Genomic DNA, 18,107 nt, shown 5'->3' on the forward strand with positions numbered 1-18,107 from the left:
ATGATAAACCTAATATTTACCATCACAAATTGGACTGAAAGATATAAAGGAGAAGTGTTGAACACAAGACATCTGGGTTGGCCCACAACATTCCCCAGCTCCACATAAAAATGTAATTGGGAAATGTTAACTAAAATAAGATACAAATATGTGGTTTCTTAAGTCAATATATGAAGTCTATAGGGATTCTTATGTATGATTTAGTGGTTCCCATTTTCATTTGAGCATTTTAAAATAAGATAAAAATGTAATTGGGAAATGTTAACTAAAATAAGATACAAATATGTGGTTTCTTAAATCAATATATGAAGTCTATAGGGATTCTTATGTATGATTTAGTGGTTCCCCATTTTCATTTAAACATTTTAAAATTAAGATAAACTGACAAAGTTCCTAGTATTATCAGTTTATTAGGATAGCTCAAATATGCTAACAAAGTGGGTCAGTGACTATATAGAATAACGCCAAAGACCCAAGTGAGAGATGACTTATAGCTATTAACAAGATGACAGAGCAAAATTTCAAGCTACATAGATATTATCTCATCTCCTGATTGGCTATTGATGACATAGAGTTGAGATTAAATCATTTGGACCACCCCTTCTAAAACCTCTTTATCCAAAGTAAAGACATGAGATTGGAGTTACAAGACAAAGGTTCCCAGGCAATGGGAGCAGTCTTCAGGTGATGGGAGTTGCCACAATATTTTAAATTGATGAGATTTAACCTTTAGGTTTACCAGTGGGAAATTAGGACTTCTCTGGAAAATGAGTGATGGGTGGAGGTAATTACAAACGGGGAGGTAATTAATTACAAAGGTAATTACAAAGGGGGAGGAAATTACAAGGGGAAGACTTGACCTTTAGGCAAGTTTCTCTGAGATGTGGGTGGTTGGCAAAGTTTACAAGGGGAAGGAACCAGGAAAGGGAATATTAAGCCTAGATTAACTAAGTCTTAGCAAAATAGAATTAAAATCAATTTCAATTTTATAACAACAGTGATATAGAGAATACAAAGTCTCACTGTGCTTATTGTTCTGAGTATTTGAAAAAAAAAAATTGCTTTGGTAGAGCAGAGCTCTTCCTTAAAGGCTCTCTTCCCAACAAGGTTATTTCCCTCTTTATAACATAATTATTTGATATGCCTTGAAAGGGATAACCTGGTTCAGCAAACTCCTCTTCATGTACATCAGGAAAAGTATTTAAATGGGAAAAAATATGACTAACAAATATATTCACCACTATGTCCAGAAATCTAGCACAGATTCCAAATTGAAGAGAGATTTCCCAAATAGATCATGAGGTCCTCCAAATGCTCCTGTTTGTAGTTGACATCTTGCCAGTTCCCCCAAGCTCTAGGACATTACAGATCCTCCCAGAAGAGTTCCATAATCATTCAGAAGTCTTTGTCCTAATCATCCAAAAAGGAAAAAATACATAGAAGAAGGCCTATTGCCCGGGTTAGGAAATGCAGTTGGAATATGTAGCACCAATGCACAATAGCACCTATGTCGGCTATGAATACCCCGACGTAATTCTGAATTACAAAATATAATAGACTCTCCACATGGAAAACAGAATCAAAACATTTATTCAAAACCCAGAAAGCCAAACCCATCATAGCAACAAAGAAATCTATACAGGGGGGCATCGACATTCCCCTGCTAGGGCCTTCCCACAAACAAACACCCTCTCACTCACTCTTCTCTCTCTCTCTCTCTCTCTCTCTCTCTCTCTCTCTCTCTCTCTCTCTCCCTCCCTCCCCTAACTGCTTTGACCTACAGAGAGTGTGAGCAGACAACAAAAGTAATAAAGAAGTAAGTGACCCTGTGATCCAGTAATTGGGAAACCCTGAAGAGACATCTAGACAGTTGTAGTAGGTCTTTAACCATAACAAACTAAATCCAAAGGGGTTAAGGATTGGTCAGGGGAACTCTTTGGTCATCTTAACAAGACTGCAGGCAGATGAGCATTTGTTTTTTACTTTGCTTCTCCCTAAGGAGGGTGTGAGCATGAATATTGACACCCTTAAATCTCAACTAAGATTCCTGGGTTTTCACCCAGCTCTACCACGGGTTTGCTGAGTGGGCCAAGATATGTCAGTTTTCATCTCTGGGCCTTGATTTTATCATCCTAAAATGAGGGAGTTTGATTAGATAATCTCTAGGCACTCGCCCAGCACTGCACCCTATGATTCCATCTAGCTTCTGTTCTCCATCCCAAATCACCTTTGGACACTCTAGGTTAGCCACTTATTTCCTAAAACGTGGCAGCCATTACTAAATGCAATACCTCAGAGGTAGAGGGATTGTGGCAGAGTAGAGAAATGACGGAATGGATTGCTCTGGACACTATGCTGCCCTAACCACGTGGGGGAGCGCTTGAGCAATTTTAGGCACTGGAACCTCAGTTCATTTGAAGCCCTCTCTACTAGGCAGGGCTGTTACATGGGAGGCATCCTCACTCCTCCTCCCTGCCCCTCCCACCACTAGAATTTGAGGTCCAGGAAGCCTACAAAACTGAGGAGCTTCCCAAAATCTCTTACATTAAAAAATCACAGCTCCCTTCCAGCCTGACATTATCAGTGTGATTTTCCACACAAAGGAACAGATATCAAAGGACAGTGGTGGGGAGCCTGCCGCCACGAGATCACATGTGGCCTTCTAGGTCCTTAGATGAGGCCTTCTGACCCAGTCGAAGTTTTACAGAACACATCCTTTTATTAAACAATCAGTTGCACTCATAGAAGACCTGGGAAGGCATGGCTGAAAATTTTTCTAAGATTGAGGTTTTGGTGGAGTTCAAGATCAATATGAGTCACCACTGATGTGCTGACAGTGCAGTCAAAAAAAAAAAAAAGATCATTGCATACCATAGGATGCAATCGTAGTCTGTTCAGGTGTCTCTACCTGCTAAATGGCTCGTTTATTTCTGGCTGCCACGTTTTAGGAAATATGTTGATACAAACGTCCAAAAGAGGGGCAGAGATGGTGAGGAGACATGAAACAAAGCCAGAAGATGACCTGCTGAGGGAATTGGAGATGCTCTGCCTGGAAAAGACTAAAGGAAAGCAAAGGATGTAGGGCTGCAAGGGGTATTAGAAGCCAGCTGGTCCAAAATTCTCGTTTTAATACATGAGACCCAGGCTTATAGAAGAGCAAGCAGGTAGCAGGGCAGAGATAAGGCACATCCCTTGACTAGGGATTCTGTGCTTTCTCCCTCATCTGCCTCTCCTCGACAAGACAGCTGTTTTCAGGTATTTATAGAATTATAAAATGAAAGGGCGACAGACTTGGCCCCGGGGACCAGAACTTGGAACACTGGGTGGAAGTTGCAGAGAGGTTTGTTTTGGCAGGATATGAGGGGGAAAACGTTCGTTAAGTATTCTCCCAGAGTAGAAAGAGATGCATGGATAGATCCTAAATCCCTCAGCTCAGGAGGACCTGAATTTATCACAGCTGGAATGTCATCTCGGTTTGAACGTTTTCCAGGTTTAAAGTTGTCTAATCCAGCCCCTTCATTTTATAGGTAAGGACATCGAGGACCGGGGAAATCTAAGGAAACAGCTCAAGGTCTCTGACGGTAGAATAAGGTTTCAAACCTCAGCAATTACTATCTGCAACCGAGTCTGCGCGAGCGCTTGCCGGGGTAGCTGTTTGAGAACCAGACTGTACCGGCCCTGAGATTCCTTCCTGTCTCGAGACTGTGTCCATTCACAGAGAGGGCTAAAAGGAGGAATGGAATCCGTAAGAGATCGATCGTTTCCTTCCTTCTGGGTCTGAGATTATGTATTTATACAAGCTTCTAGTGCAATGAGGAGGGAGTAGGAAAATGAGGTAGGGTCGATTCAGGAGGAAAAGATGAGACAGATTCTCCCACCATCACCACCCCCGCTGGCTTCTCCTCCTAAATTGAGTGCAAATAGAAAGGCTGTTTTCACCCACACTCCCTCTCTCTTATAGATCCAAAAGAATATAGGTGTAAGGCTCCGTGGCTTAGTTGGTAAAAGCGCCTGTCTCGTAAACAGGAGATCCTGGGTTCGAATCCCAGCGGGGCCTTTCTTTTCTTTAACCTCACATCTACTTTGATTTTAGACACTGACATAGATATAGAGAGAAGCAGAAACAAAGTTTTTTATTCCAGCCAAGCTGGAATATAAAAATGTGCAAAAAGGAATAAAACAAATAAGGCAGGGAAGGTAAGTTGGTTACAAACTATTGAAGAGTTAAATGCCCTTCAAAGAAGTATGAATTTTACTCACTAAACAATGGGAAACTATAGAAGATTTTGAAGCAAAGGCAAAATAAAGCCATAACCATAGGTAAGAAAGCTTATTCTATGGCTGAACAAATTGTTATATATGATTGTGATAGAATACTATTGTGCTATAAGAAATGAAGAGCCGGATGCTCTTGGAAAAAAACTGGAAAGACTTACATGAACTGATGCAAAGTGAACAGAAGCAGGAGAACATTGTACATAGTAACAGCAACATTGTGGAAAGAAAGCTACTCTCAGCAATACAATGACCCAAGACAATCCCAAATGATTCATGATGAAACATATTCATAAGCCTCCAGAAAAAGAACTGATATGGTCTGAATACAGACTGAAGCATACTTTCTTTCTTTTTTCTTTTCTTCTCTCTTTTCTTTCCTTCTTTTCTCTTCTTGTACAAAATGGCTAAGAAGAAAATCTTTTCCATGATTTTCTATTAATGAGAACTGTGAGACATCTGTTATATTTGAGGAAACCTAGAAAGCGTGGATCCAGACCTGGATTTCCCAACTCCTTACGTAGAATCCCCACCCCCATTCTAACTACTGCCATTGCTTAAATTCAGCTTGAACTCTAATTTCTGATGCCTCCTTCCCCTCAACGACCTCTTCTGGATAATGGCACACTTGGTCTTCCTTTCTCTTTTCTCTTGGGACTTGAGTTTATATACAAAGGAGGCCATAGGCCTGGACTGAGTCTTTAAGGCCACCCATTTCAACCTCAACTTTATCTTAACCTGTCTAAAAGAGGTCATTATCTACACACACACACACACACACACACACACACACACACACACTTTTCTTGCTTGCTTGGGAGTTTTCTCTTGGTGACTGCTCAAGATTTGGAATCCCAAAAATTTTAGGAAAGACAAAGCAAAGGAGACCTTCCTCAAAACCAGAGTCCCATTTGTGCTAGAAAAACAGACCTGGGGGCATGCCTCTGACCTGCTCCAGGAGGTGCTGTGAGATGATAATAGAGAGGGTGGGGTCTCAGGTTACCCCAGTGTGAAAGTAGACCTCCATGGGCCCCAAAAGATCAAACTTGAATAGGTTGTTGTTCAGTCATGTCCTTCTCTTCATTACCCCATTTGGGGTTTTGTTGGGAAAGATACTGGTGTTATTTATCATTTTCTTCTCCAGCTCATTTTACAGAGAACTGAGGCAAACAGGATTAAGTGACTTGCCCAGGATCACACAGCTAGGAAGTATAGGAGGACAGATTTGAACTCAGGATGATGAGTCTTCCTCTTTCCAAGCCACTGAGTCATCAATGCTGTGGGGGTGTAGGGGTGTGGGGAGGGGGTGGGTGTATGAGTGTGTGGGGGTGGGGGCAGGGAGAAAGGGGAGAGAGAAAAGCCAAAGGTGAAGGAACCACAGTGGAGACTTCTGGGACATGTATCAGAGCCCTTTGGAGAAAAGTTAAAATCTCAAAAATGGTCATCAAGACAATCAGAACAGGAAATTTATGAGGACAGTTGGGAAAACTATCCTACCTTTTATGCCCACACTCACACATTCAAGAAACAGATCAAGATTCCCATCCTTTTGCCCCTTGGACTGTGTTGATCTATTCTATCTATCTCTTTCTCCCTCTCACTTGATATTTCTCTCTTCTTTCCCCTTGTGCCAGACCTACCTATCTACTTCTCTTCTCAACATCTTTAGGCACTTTCAGAAAGAATCTGCGCTCTCCTAGTTCTTCAGACAACAGATGGTGCCCATTACACAGAACAGGAAGTCCCACATCTCTGCGCAGGTGAAAGAAGAAAACTGGTTATCATGTGCCATATATATATATATATACACACACACATATGTGTATATGTTATACATATATGTTTATATTATACATAGATTATTATATATTATATGTATATACATAATGGTCCAAACACCTTATGTGGAAAATTCTTTTGCTTATACACCAGGCATCTCTACCTTTCCCATGTAAAAATTTCTCATATACACAAGGGATACCTACCTTTAGGTAACCAGGTAGTCAAGTGGTTAGAGTGATAGTGAAACCATTGTGTTCCGCACACCTGGTTGTTGCTGTTCTGTTTCCTATCACCCCCAAGGCACCCACAGGCTCAAATATAGAATTAATATTCCTTTGTAGTTGGAAAGGACCTCAGAGAAAATGGGAGTCATGAGCTAGATGCAGATTTCATGTCACATAACTAGAACACAGAGAGGGGGGTATGACTGGCCAATGCCCATCATTCCACATTGGAAAGGAATCAAAGTTGGAGGATAAAAGGATCAGGCCCTTACCTCTAACATGCTAAGCAAGCATTCTACCATCTAAGCCAATGGTCCAAACCAAATAACTGGCTCACAAACTACTCTGAACAGCCTCTAGAAGGCTGCATACGTCTAATGCTTAGGGGGCTTCCTGCCTCTGAGAATCTAAGGCCAAAGGAGGACTCATCTCATGGCAGTAGGTGGACAAGGCCAGAGACAGGAGGGAAAGAGGGGAGTCAATGCTTCAGAGGACAAATACAAAGAGAGCAGCAGACAAACTTGGAAAGAAAGACAAGTAGGGCAGCCTCCTCCACCTCCACCTCCCTTTTTCCCAACCCCCACTTTTTAGCACTCTTGCTCAGGTAACCATGGCCCCTCTTCTCTTAATGGCTGGATAAACCCAGGGTGAATGTAGGTTCTTCCTGGGGTCTAAAACAACAATATTGACAAGAGCTCCCAAGCTCAAACTAGAAGTATTCAGTCTGCCAACCTACTATGTGCAAATTTTCCTTGGCCAAAGAACAATTCTCATTTCTGCTGTAAAATCCAATTGCACTCTGCTTGTTTGAGGCAGAGGGTAATGGATACATTACCCACAAAACCTGAGAGAAGGACATGTATTCCTGGCTAGGATCCACTAGAATATAAGCTGCTTGTGGGCAAAGACTGCTTTGTTTTGGTCTTTGTGTCCCTAAAGGCCTGCTGGGGGACTGCCCAAAGTCAGTGATTCAAAAATGCTGGTTTAATTGCTTAGCATGAGGTCAGGGGGATCCTGTAAGCAGTCCAAGACTGCAAAAGGGGAGGCCTATAATGGTCCTTCACCAGGTTGCTGGATCCCCAAGAAAGATTGGAAGGGAGAGAGAAAAGGATTCAATCTGGAATTCTAAACTGGGACCTCCTGCTTAGGGAGCAGAGTGTTTTAACAAGATTAGGACCAGCATTGGAAATGAACTCAAATGACCAGGGGAGAAGGCTGACCTTCATTTTCCTTTTTTTTTCCCAATTCTTTTGGGTAATAGGGGGAAAAGTGCCACAGAGGAAGGAGAACAAAAGTTGATGACAAAGTCAGAATTCTCTCTAGGAACAGCCTCATTTCTGCCTGGTGCCCAACCCCTCTCCAGGTGTTGGCTCCCAACTATCCTGCTAACTGTCCTAAGAAGCTGTAACCAGTCAGTCATTTCCCTAATTAAGCCCCTGAGCATTGGGACTGAGCACAGTTTATTCAGCAAGCACAAAATGTGGCTATGAATAGCTCGTACTATTTATTGGACTATTCTTGAATTCCTTGGGATATGTGTACTGGATTCTTGAAAGCCATTCTAGTGGGGCACAAACTTGGACAGGTTCTACTATTCTGGGAAGACTTCATCTTTGCTTCTGGAATCTTTGAGTCTTGTCTTTCAATCATTTTACCATTTCTTTCTCAGGGCCCTTCTCTTTACCCCTTGATCAGAGAAGCGAGAATCCCATAGACTTGAGTGGAGGACTTCGGGGTACCTAAAAATACGGTATGAAGAAGTCTCACACCTTTCATGGCCTTAAAGTTTTAGTTATTGTAGAAATACTGCCTTCCCTAAACCCCCTCCCCCAAAAAAGAAACTCTCCCAAGAAGGAAGACAGTGGTATTGCTGATAAGAAAAAGGCTATTTGGGGGCCAGTAATTGAATCTCAACAGCAAAGGTGTGGAAACCAACCAGGGAATTGTAAATGTTCATTTTAGTGGTCCGACTGATCTATTTCAATGGACATGAAAGGGAAATGTGTGGCATCCAACATTTTATCTTAGTTCTGATTGTCTTATACAGTTCCCATGGGATGGGGTGGGCATTATAATGAAGGGAAGGGTGTTCACAGTCCCACTGACTGTGAAGTCTCTGCCCTGGCATATAGAGTCTAATTATACTCCACTTCTGGTTTACAAACCACATGTAGAAGTGTGAATGTAATCAAAACTGGAAAATGCAGGTATCGATCCTGCTACCTCTCAAATGCTAAGCAAGCACCCTACCATCTGAGCTAATCCCCCACCTTATAGAGGAGCCCCCCTAGGTTCTTCTCCCACTACCTGTTAAATGGGCGGGAGAAGTGAGGTTGTGTTGTATAAGAGGCAAATCATTCTGAGGCAAAAAGACAAAAGCAGGAACTTGGGAAGGAATCTTTGAGTCTTGTCCTCCAATTATTTTCTCCTTTCTTTCTCAGGGCCTTTCTCTTTGTCCCTTGCCAACAAGAGAACCAGAACAGAGGCAGAGAGCAGAAAGTCACCATGGATTTGGAGGGCGGGTGGGGGGACAGAGGGGGGATTTCAATGTATCTCACAATATGGTATAAGGATGTCTTATCCTTATCTCCTTCTTGGCCTTAAAGTTTGTCATCATAAAAACACCACTACCACCCACCAAAAAAAAAAATGAACTATCACAAAAAGGAAGACACAATAGCGCTATGGAAAAGAAACAGGATTTGGGAAAAGTAATTGAGTCTCAGCAGCAAAAACACAGAAACAAACCAATGTTAGAGTACTGGCCCAACTAAGCTATTTTAATAGACACGGGTGAAAAATGTGCTGGATATTTTTTTCTCTCTAAGGTTTTATCATCTTACACAGTTCTCAGCAGAAAGTTCCCACAGCTTGGTGAAGGTAAAGTACCCTACTTCTTGGGGGGAGGAATCAGGAATTCTGTCAAGTCCTGACTGGCATCGCTATTGTATGAATGAAGGGGAAGGTGTCTAGAAACTCTCTGCCCTATCAGGGTGCCAAGTGTGAAACATATCAAAACTGGAGGATGTGGGCATCGATCCCACTACCTCTCGCATGCTAAGCGAGCGCTCTACCATCTGAGCTAATCCCCCCACTGGATGAAAGTATCTCAATAGGTTCATAGATGGCAATTTCTCCCAATACCTGCAGGTGGAGGAGGAGGGAGTAGGGAAACAAGCTTGTGTTTTATAAAAGGTAAACCTTCCTGAGGAAAACCCAAATAAGAGCAGGAGTTTGGGGAGAAAAAGACCAGTGTTGGGCCTGGACCCAAGTCAGAGAAGAGGAGAGGACAGATTAGGAAGCTTAGTTATACCATGAAGACAGTAGAGGAATGGGGTCAAGTAGGGTTCAAGATTCCTACTACCCTGATCTCCAGGCAGCTGAATGGATCTTGGCAAGGGAACTGTTTCCAGGGATTTTTCCTCCAAACTTCAGGCACATTTCTGGGGTGACTATAATATTAAGGCTAGCCTGCCTCCCTTTCTCTGATTCCCTGCTTTCTGAAGACTCTGTCCTCTCCCTGCACATCACTGAATAGGGATTTCACTTGGGGACTCTCCTCCCCACACTGTTCTGGCTTTAGAATCAGAAACTTAAGGAAGGCAAAAAGAAGTAAGAGGGTTCTTCAGAACCTCTGAGTCAGATGTCTAGTAATAATCCCCAGTTTGAACAACTGTGGCAGTGACACATGGGCCTACTTCATTACTTCCAAGGTCCCCTATTAACTTTTAAGATGAACCAAACTTTGGAAGGCACCTTTGTACAACCCTCAAGAATAGTAAGGAACATGATAAAGTGTCTTATGGGGAAGAAAGGAGAAGTTGAGGATGAAGAAGGGAAAGATAAATCCTCTAGGACTGAGCTCTTTGGAGAAATGATCAGCCTAAGAAACAGTCTCAGAGACAGTCAGACAAAAAAAGCTCAATGAGGTAAGTAACAATTCATAAAATCTCCCCAACACTGATCCAAAAGGAATCTGCATCTGAATGCTCAGGGAGTCAAAGTAGGAGTCAGATGAATCCCTAGAGCCCTTCGTGGGTTACAGGATTTATTTGACTGAGTACCTTTGTTCCTCTCAGGGTTAATTATCTTTTCCTCTTCCTCCTCCTACCGGGGGCAGAATCATCTTTGGGTGCTTTGGAGAATAAATTTACTCCCTTTTGCTCCTTTATATATGGTAAGGTGGCCAGACCCAACTCCTTTTGACAAGAGGACTCCCTAATGTCTGAGCTGCTGGGCAAGAACCTGATGGTCATGCATCCTTTACTCAATGTTTCTTGTCCTGCTACATTCTCTGAATGGAAGTTCCAATGGTGCCTCAAACTCAACATATCCAAAATCAAGTCCATTTTCTTTTTCCCTCATCCTGCTGCTCCTGCTTTCATTTTTTTTTTCTGTCTGTGGCAACACCCATTCATTCACATAGTGTTTAGAATTGATAAAGGAGTTCTCTTTCAGCCTTTCCTCTCCCTCACCTCTTACATCCTACCAGTTACCAGATCCTACAGAAGTTGTAGATGTGCTTTGAAAGTGGGTGAAATAAGATCCATTTTTGTAATTTTCTCCAACAATGCTCAGAAGCAGTAAAGGAACATGACAAATCATGTGACTGGCATGCCCAGGAATAAGACTTTCCAGGTTTGGAGTGCCAGAAAGTTAGGAGAATAAGGAGGTCCTAATGAAACATTAAAGTGGCAAGTTCCCTTGGTCAAGACTGGCTGTTTATAAGAAAGTGAATTTTTTTTTGGGGGGGGATAATATTTTATTTTTCCCTCTTACATGTAAAAACAATTTTAACATTCATTTTTAAATTTTTTTTTTACCTCTAACATGTCTCATCCTTAAACTATGACATAACTTGCACTATGACTTGTTAGGATAGTGAATCTCCCCTGGACAGATGCTAGTAGAAACAAATGAGATATTATTGTTGTTGTGTTTGTTTGTTTAAGCCCCTGGCTCTTTTGGATGAGTAATCACAGGCATGTTCAACTTTTCTTAGGTCGATTTTTGAAGGCTGTAAACAGGAAGGGAGAGGGAGAACAGAATTTCAATAACTTTGGTCCATGCAGCTGTGACTTCTCAATCTTTTTGTTGTCTGACAGGTCATATTCCAATTTATAGACTGCAGCAGTCTGTATACTGAAACTGTTGTATTTTGTATGCTTGTGAGGAAATAATTTTATGAAGTTAAAGGTGCTACATAAATGTGAGTTGTTTGGTATTATTTCCAAGTAATGAAGCAATTCTACCTTTCCATGTTCTTTGAGAATTCTTCAGGGAAATGGTACAATCATGAGATTTGAAGTCAAGTATGTATAGCAAATGTAATAATCATTATTCCACAGAAGTATTCATACTAAATGTGATTCTGGAAATCATTAGAAATGCCATTAGACTTAAATGGAATTGCAAAGAGGTGCTATTGTCATTAAATATACAATCTCAGTCTGAAAAGACATCACAGCTAATTTACTGGTACTCCAAGTCTTATGCAGGAAACTGTTCATGGCATAACCCACATCTCTCACCCAGATTCTTCTTCAACTCAATTAATCTCCCTCCCTCTGAGATAACCTAATTTCATCATTCGATAACTCTCATTTAAGGGAAATTATTCCAGAATCCGTGGAAATATTTCAAATATGCACAGTCAGGAAGAGACTGTGACTCTCATCCTGAACAAACAGCCATACCATTGCATAATTAAGAAGCCTCACCAGAACTTCACCGGGGAGAAAGTGACCTCAAAGAAAGAGTTAGTCCAAGCCTCCCCTTTTAAGTGTGAGGAAACTGAGATGAAGAGCCTAAGGGCCTTTAACCAAATGATAGTGAGAGGCCCAGGGATTCTATGACTGTGATATTGGGCTATGTGATGGGCTCAATATAAGCCAAACAGAAAGACTGGAGCTATTGCCAAGGATGCTGGAAACAAAATCCAGTAAATCCTACGATCCCTTGCACTGCCTCTTCTACTACCTTCTTCATCAGTCTCCAGGAAGAGAAATCTGCATAACCAATTCATGTTTCTTGAGTCTGGTAGCTTTTATTTTGCTAGTTGCTCAAAAGAAACAGTTTTTTTTTTTTTTTCCCAAGTCTCCTTTGGCCCTGTTAATGTACTGAATTGTATGAGGAAGTGGTGGGGGTGTTGAAGTACACCATAGATAGCTGTTTGCATATTTGAAGGACTTGGAAGAGGAATTGGCTTTGGCTTTGGTCAAGAGGTTGGAATGACTAGAAATGGGTGGAAGATTTAAAGAGGCAAGTTTAAGCTGAATGTAATCATTAGAGCTAGGAATTACAGCAAATAATGCATCCTGGAAGTTTGTGTCCTAGTTTCCTCCATCACACCAACTTCCAGGGCCAACTTTTCTTTCTGTATTTAAAGTATCTCAATTCTCTGTCAGAAGAAGAGTGGCATATTTTTTCCTCAGTCCTCTAGAATTGTGGTTTATCATTGCATTGATCAATTATAATGCTTTTCAATGTTGTATCAATTCCTGGGAAACTTTGGGACCCTTACCCTGTTCTGACTAGAAATTTCTTCTAATCATCCCCTACTGCAAAGGTCAACTCTTGGGAATTTCTGCCGTGATCAGCAGTTTCTAACTGCCCCTGTTCCCAGACAGAGGTAGTTCCAAGGACACTTTTGCAACCTCTCTCTTCCAGCGGTTCAACTGTTCTGTGACCCTGGCCAGGGACAAGGTCATCGGACTGTCTCCATTGACTAGAAGCAGCCTAAACCTATTCTGCAGATTTTCTAGGAATGTACTATCACCCAGCAAGAAATAACTTGTGACAACCTCCCCCTCCCCATGTTCCATCTATCTACCGAGCCGCCCCTCCTGAGTGTCTATAATCTCTGGTTGTAACTCCCCGCAATGACCTTCCCTGAGTCTGAGTAAAACAGCAGTTGTTCCAGTTTGCAATTCTTTGAACCTCAATAAATGTCTTACTTTATTACTGATTAACTTGTTGATCTGGTTTTTATACTAGTTTAACAGTTGTTTTTCTCTATAATGTTATCTTTGTATTAATCTTTCACTAGTCTGGGTGCCAATTCCTAAAGGTCTCCCCATTTTCCTTGGAGATGGTCCATTTGGTCGTTTCCACTGGCTTAATAAATTAATAGTTCATGACATGCATATACCACAATGTGTTTAGACATTCCCCAATAAGAGGACGCTCCTGTAGTTGTCAGCTTTTAGCTACCACAAACTCTTCAAGCTTCTTTGAACAGTTGATAGCTTACTCCTATTTCTGCCTTTGTAGGATTAACTTTTCCCAAGATTTCTGTATCCTTCCATAGCTTTCTCTGTCTTCTGCCCTCTTTGACCGTTCTTCCTGCACTCTGTGTAGTGACTGCCACAGACAGAAATCCCGGACAAAAAAAGGGGAAAAGAGAAGTGAGGAGGAGAGTCGGTGGATGAAGTCGAGAAGTGGATCCTAGTTCGTAGGACAGGAACATGGAAGACAGAGCAAGATTGGAAATACAGATTCAGCAGACATCGAAGTTAGGAAGAGTTGAGAATGGGATGGGAGGTATGTAAGGAAGAAATCGAAGTAGAGCCAGTACGTGAGACCGAGAAAGAAGAATGCTTAAGGAAAACATCTACATGAAATACATCCCCAGGTGGACTCGAACCACCAATCTTTCAGTTAACAGCCGAAGGCAATAACCGGTTTCGCCGCAGAAGCTACACCCTTATCAACCTCATACCAGTCTGATAGGAGATGATCTTCACGCCCCTCTCTCCTCTCCCCACAAAAGTAAGGATGGTTAAGTCCCTCCAATATTTACTAACTATGGGGTCATAATTTTAAACAAACATAAGTTCTAAAACACCAAGAAGGAATATTTATTCTTCCCAACAGACGTGTCTCCCCGTCTGAGACCCCCACATACAACAAACCTATTGGGGGCCCATTCTCAGGACATTTTAGGAAACAAGATTCCAGCTTTTGTCGCGATGAATTATGGTAGAGCAAACATTTGCGTTGTCTCTGTGGCGCAATCGGTTAGCGCGTTTGGTTGTTAACCGAAAGGTTGGTGGTTCGAGCCCACCCAGGAACGACGAGTTTCTTTTTAAAAGGCCTTATGATAAAGTCCATCTCAGGGCAGGACTTTGCTTGGAGACGTCAATTCAATCTTCCAACTAATTTGTCCAGACGCAAGGGACTCTGGGGATGTAAAGTCGATTCTGTTGTTTGTTTGTTTTTAATATTTATCATTGGGTCTCCCTATAACCATTTCTTAGTGCTAAGAGATTCTTCCATGTAACGGTAACGAATGACCCATCATTAGATAGAAAAGTAGAGGGAAAATATATTTGTCATTGGAATCTGAATGGTATTGATGACTTCTATCTGAGAAAATAGATGAGAACCTAGTGAAGGAATTTAGTGGGGAGTTTGTGGTGCCATTGGGAGTCTGTAGGAGCGGGGGTGGGGGATGTAGCTCAGTGGTAGAGCGCACGCTTTGCATGTGTGAGGCCCCGGGTTCGATCCCCGGCATCTCCATTGGGTTTTTTTTTTCCTGTGTTTGGGCTCCAGTTTCTCTCTTCCACTAAGTTCCCTTTTACAATCCCTTCTGTACCTTTGCACATCAATTTCCCTGTTGATCTTTCTCATCCAGGAGTCATTCCTCCTACCGACGGCTTGGGATTTCGAATTGTTAACGTTTTGGGAAGGCCCAAAACAGACCCATAACAAAGCACAGGGTCACTCTGCTACAAATGAGAGTCCTCTGGCGAAGTGCTTAAGTCACCGGACAGCCAAGAGAAAAGATTTCTGTAGAGTGGGAAAACTCCCCTCCTTAGCCCTCCTTCTCTCACACTCTCAAGAAGTCAAAGCCAGATGAAGAATACCATCATTTCCCCCTACAGGAACAGCGGTGTTGTTTGGTGCCCACCCCTCTTTCTTCTCCCCCTCCCCCCACCTCACTTATGCCCACTTCCATTCTTGCTTCTTAGGGTTGAAAATCCAATCTTCTAGTTCTTCAGATTACAAATGATGCCCCAAAGGCAGGGTCTGGAGACCCTGAGGAATGGAGAGGAAGAGGACAACTCCCTGACAATACCCACCAACCCAGATTGAGATAGGACTCAAAAGTGGAGGATGCGGGCATCGATCCCGCTACCTCTCGCATGCTAAGCGAGCGCTCTACCATCTGAGCTAATCCCCCATCACAAGGATCGGATTTCCAAGCCACGCCTAACAAGAATCCAGAAGCTCGTATCTAAGCAGAGAGCAAGGCTATTACCAAGTGGCCAATCCTTGTAACGATTCCTGTTTTTAAAAAATAAATAAACGCCATTTGCATCGAATTCACCTGCGATTCACTTACACGTCTCCACCTTTCCAATGTGAAATGTCCTCACGAGTACAAGGGCAGCCAGCCTACCTTTAGGCCATCTGTTGGTCGAGGGGCTCATAAGGCGATGGGCGGCGAATCGATTATGCCACAGAAGATACCAGGCCGTTCATACTTCTTACTCTTTTCTTCCGCCAAACTCCTCTCCGCCCCGCCCCCCCCCCCAGCCCTCCCGACCCTCAACACCACAAACAATGATTATATAATCTCTATAGGTTCTTGTAACTGTCTTCCAGCCAGTCTCAGGTCCCCAGCCGTGTTTCTCTCGGAGATGGGGTGACCAACGCACCAATGCACCTCTTCGATTATACACAGGTAGGAATCAAAAGTGGAGGATGCGGGTATCGATCCCGCTACCTCTCGCATGCTAAGCGAGCGCTCTACCATTTGAGCTAATCCCCCATCCCAAGGATTTATTTCCAAGGTATTCATAACAAAATCTAGAAGGTCACAAACCTTAGTGCTGGACTCGGACCAATCCGGAGAATTCAAAGTCAAATTAGAGCTCAGTTTACTTGGGGGGGGGAGTTCGGGGGGGGAGACCAGAAACTGCAAGAGGGTAAAGGGGTGGAGGAAAGGCCTGGGAGGAACAAGTGTAAACGCAGCTAGTAAGTAGGCCGACTTTAAATTAATGACTGGGTAAGGGGCTAGCCTTTCGAGAACTCTTCCTCAAGAATCTACGAGGAATCCTTGGGAACCCTACCTCTTGTTTGGATTGCCTGCCATCCATTTCTGGAGAGAATCTGCCAAAGATCAAAGGAGGCACTTCTCTGTGTCCAGATTTGAGTTCGGGTGGCAGGACCGTATGAAAAGGTGCTCAATACATATGAATGGAGGCAGGTGGGCCCCCGAAGAAAAAATAAATCAGTCCTGGGATTCATGTATTGGGGTATGCCAGAGAAGAGAAAAGGGGTGCTTGCGATGGTGAGGTTAAAGGGACACACACATCCTGAATCAGGCAAGAAGAGATCCATGGTCGCAAGAATATTTGAAGATTTTTTCAATTTTCTCAAAGTCCTCTTTTGATATTTTTCAGCATACCTATAATAAAGAAGAGAACACATGCACACAACCATCTTCGTGGACCATGGCATGCTTGACTTAAAGATTAAAGTAAAGGTGTTTGAGTGGTGACCAATTTCTTGATTGGTCAGTTCACTGGTGACTATCTTCACTTTATAATTAATTGTTCTTCCCTAGGCAACCTCTTATAGAGGCAGTGAGTCCCTAGAGGACAATCAGTTATTGCAAACCTACTATTCAGATCCTGCTTCAGAAACAACCCAGCAAGGCCCTTGACCTCTCAATCTACCAGGCAATTTCTCTTAGATTAAGAGTATGAACTACAGAAGAATCACTTACCTGAATAGGTTAGTACAGGGAGTTCCCTACATCCATATAAAATCACAGGTCTTTTCCACAACAAAATCGTTTCTTCACTGCTAGAACTCAGATTAAGGAGACGACATTGTAACCTCGTGCATAAAAGCTATTTTCAAGTAGTTCGTGAAATGTGTGTTTAATAAACTGGAGAAGCTTCTTTCCCTATAGAGTTTTGCTCATCACTCTCAAATCACACCCTACTATCCTGGGTTTAAATAATCATCGATGTTGGTGACTCCACTACTTATTAACAGTGGAAGGAGCAATACAACAGGTATAAAATGTTTATTTCCCATGTATCATCTGCGAAAAAGGTCACAAAGCCTCTTTCAACCATCCCTACAACTTCCACTTTCTCTTCATTTCTGAAAAGACAGCCCCACCATTCAATTCTGCCTTATGCTAATTCGTCTCCTCTCAAGAATTCTCTCAATCCCGAAAAGAGTTAAATTGGTTCTCTGAGGATATAACCTCTCAGTCTATTTTCTTTTTATCTTCAGTTAATGGACGAAGAATCAACATGTCTGTGCTTTCCTTCTGGTGATGAAAGTTTATGATTGTGTGAAATGGGAGTAGGGGAGGTTACCAAAAGGAAAGAGGGGGGAAGTGCTTCCATTGTGCTTTTGCTTTCGGCTTCCTCGGCCACTGGGAAAGAATAGGGGTGTGGCTTAGAGATGATCCAGAAGTAAAAGTCAAAAGCTTCATTGTACAGGAAAGAGCTAAGAAAGGAGTAATGCTTTTTTCTGTCGATTCAAAACCAGTTTTCGTGTCGGCTCCGTGGCTTAGTTGGTTAAAGCGCCTGTCTAGTAAACAGGAGATCCTGGGTTCGAATCCCAGCGGGGCCTTAATTTTTTTCCCATAACTCCGGCACTTCGACTCTTAATTCTATTCCTTGCTACAACCCCACATTTGTGAAGCACCTGCTACTAGACATACTTAGCTAAGTTTCGAAAAACAGTATTTCATTCATATCCCGCCCTCCAAGCAGTCGCTCTCCTATTAGTCACAGCAGATCACCGCCTTTCTTTTCCTCGTTTGATAGTGTACATCTGTTCCCCTTGTCTCTTCTT

At 42.5% G+C, this 18,107-nt stretch overlaps 7 non-coding genes across 7 annotated transcripts; 4 read left to right on the forward strand and 3 right to left on the reverse strand.

Moving 5' to 3' along the window:
- Nucleotides 1–3,983: 3,983 nt before the first annotated feature.
- Nucleotides 3,984–4,057, forward strand: TRNAT-CGU (transfer RNA threonine (anticodon CGU)). The gene has a single exon. It is a non-coding gene; the product is annotated as a tRNA-Thr (tRNA).
- A 5,243-nt stretch (nucleotides 4,058–9,300) lies between these two features.
- On the reverse strand, nucleotides 9,301–9,373 carry TRNAA-AGC (transfer RNA alanine (anticodon AGC)). The gene has a single exon. It is a non-coding gene; the product is annotated as a tRNA-Ala (tRNA).
- Nucleotides 9,374–14,281: 4,908 nt separating this feature from the next.
- On the forward strand, nucleotides 14,282–14,355 carry TRNAN-GUU (transfer RNA asparagine (anticodon GUU)). The gene has a single exon. It is a non-coding gene; the product is annotated as a tRNA-Asn (tRNA).
- Nucleotides 14,356–14,729: 374 nt separating this feature from the next.
- On the forward strand, nucleotides 14,730–14,801 carry TRNAA-UGC (transfer RNA alanine (anticodon UGC)). The gene has a single exon. It is a non-coding gene; the product is annotated as a tRNA-Ala (tRNA).
- A 591-nt stretch (nucleotides 14,802–15,392) lies between these two features.
- Nucleotides 15,393–15,465, reverse strand: TRNAA-AGC (transfer RNA alanine (anticodon AGC)). Its single transcript has one exon. It is a non-coding gene; the product is annotated as a tRNA-Ala (tRNA).
- Nucleotides 15,466–15,983: 518 nt separating this feature from the next.
- Nucleotides 15,984–16,056, reverse strand: TRNAA-AGC (transfer RNA alanine (anticodon AGC)). The gene has a single exon. It is a non-coding gene; the product is annotated as a tRNA-Ala (tRNA).
- Nucleotides 16,057–17,808: 1,752 nt separating this feature from the next.
- Nucleotides 17,809–17,882, forward strand: TRNAT-AGU (transfer RNA threonine (anticodon AGU)). The gene has a single exon. It is a non-coding gene; the product is annotated as a tRNA-Thr (tRNA).
- The last annotated feature ends 225 nt before the right edge of the window (nucleotides 17,883–18,107 follow it).

This window comes from Petaurus breviceps, unplaced genomic scaffold (genome assembly GCF_028583685.1).
Source record: "Petaurus breviceps papuanus isolate PSGF00001 unplaced genomic scaffold, PetGlider_PUasm1.0 140, whole genome shotgun sequence".
Classification (NCBI taxonomy): Eukaryota; Metazoa; Chordata; class Mammalia; order Diprotodontia; family Petauridae; genus Petaurus; species Petaurus breviceps.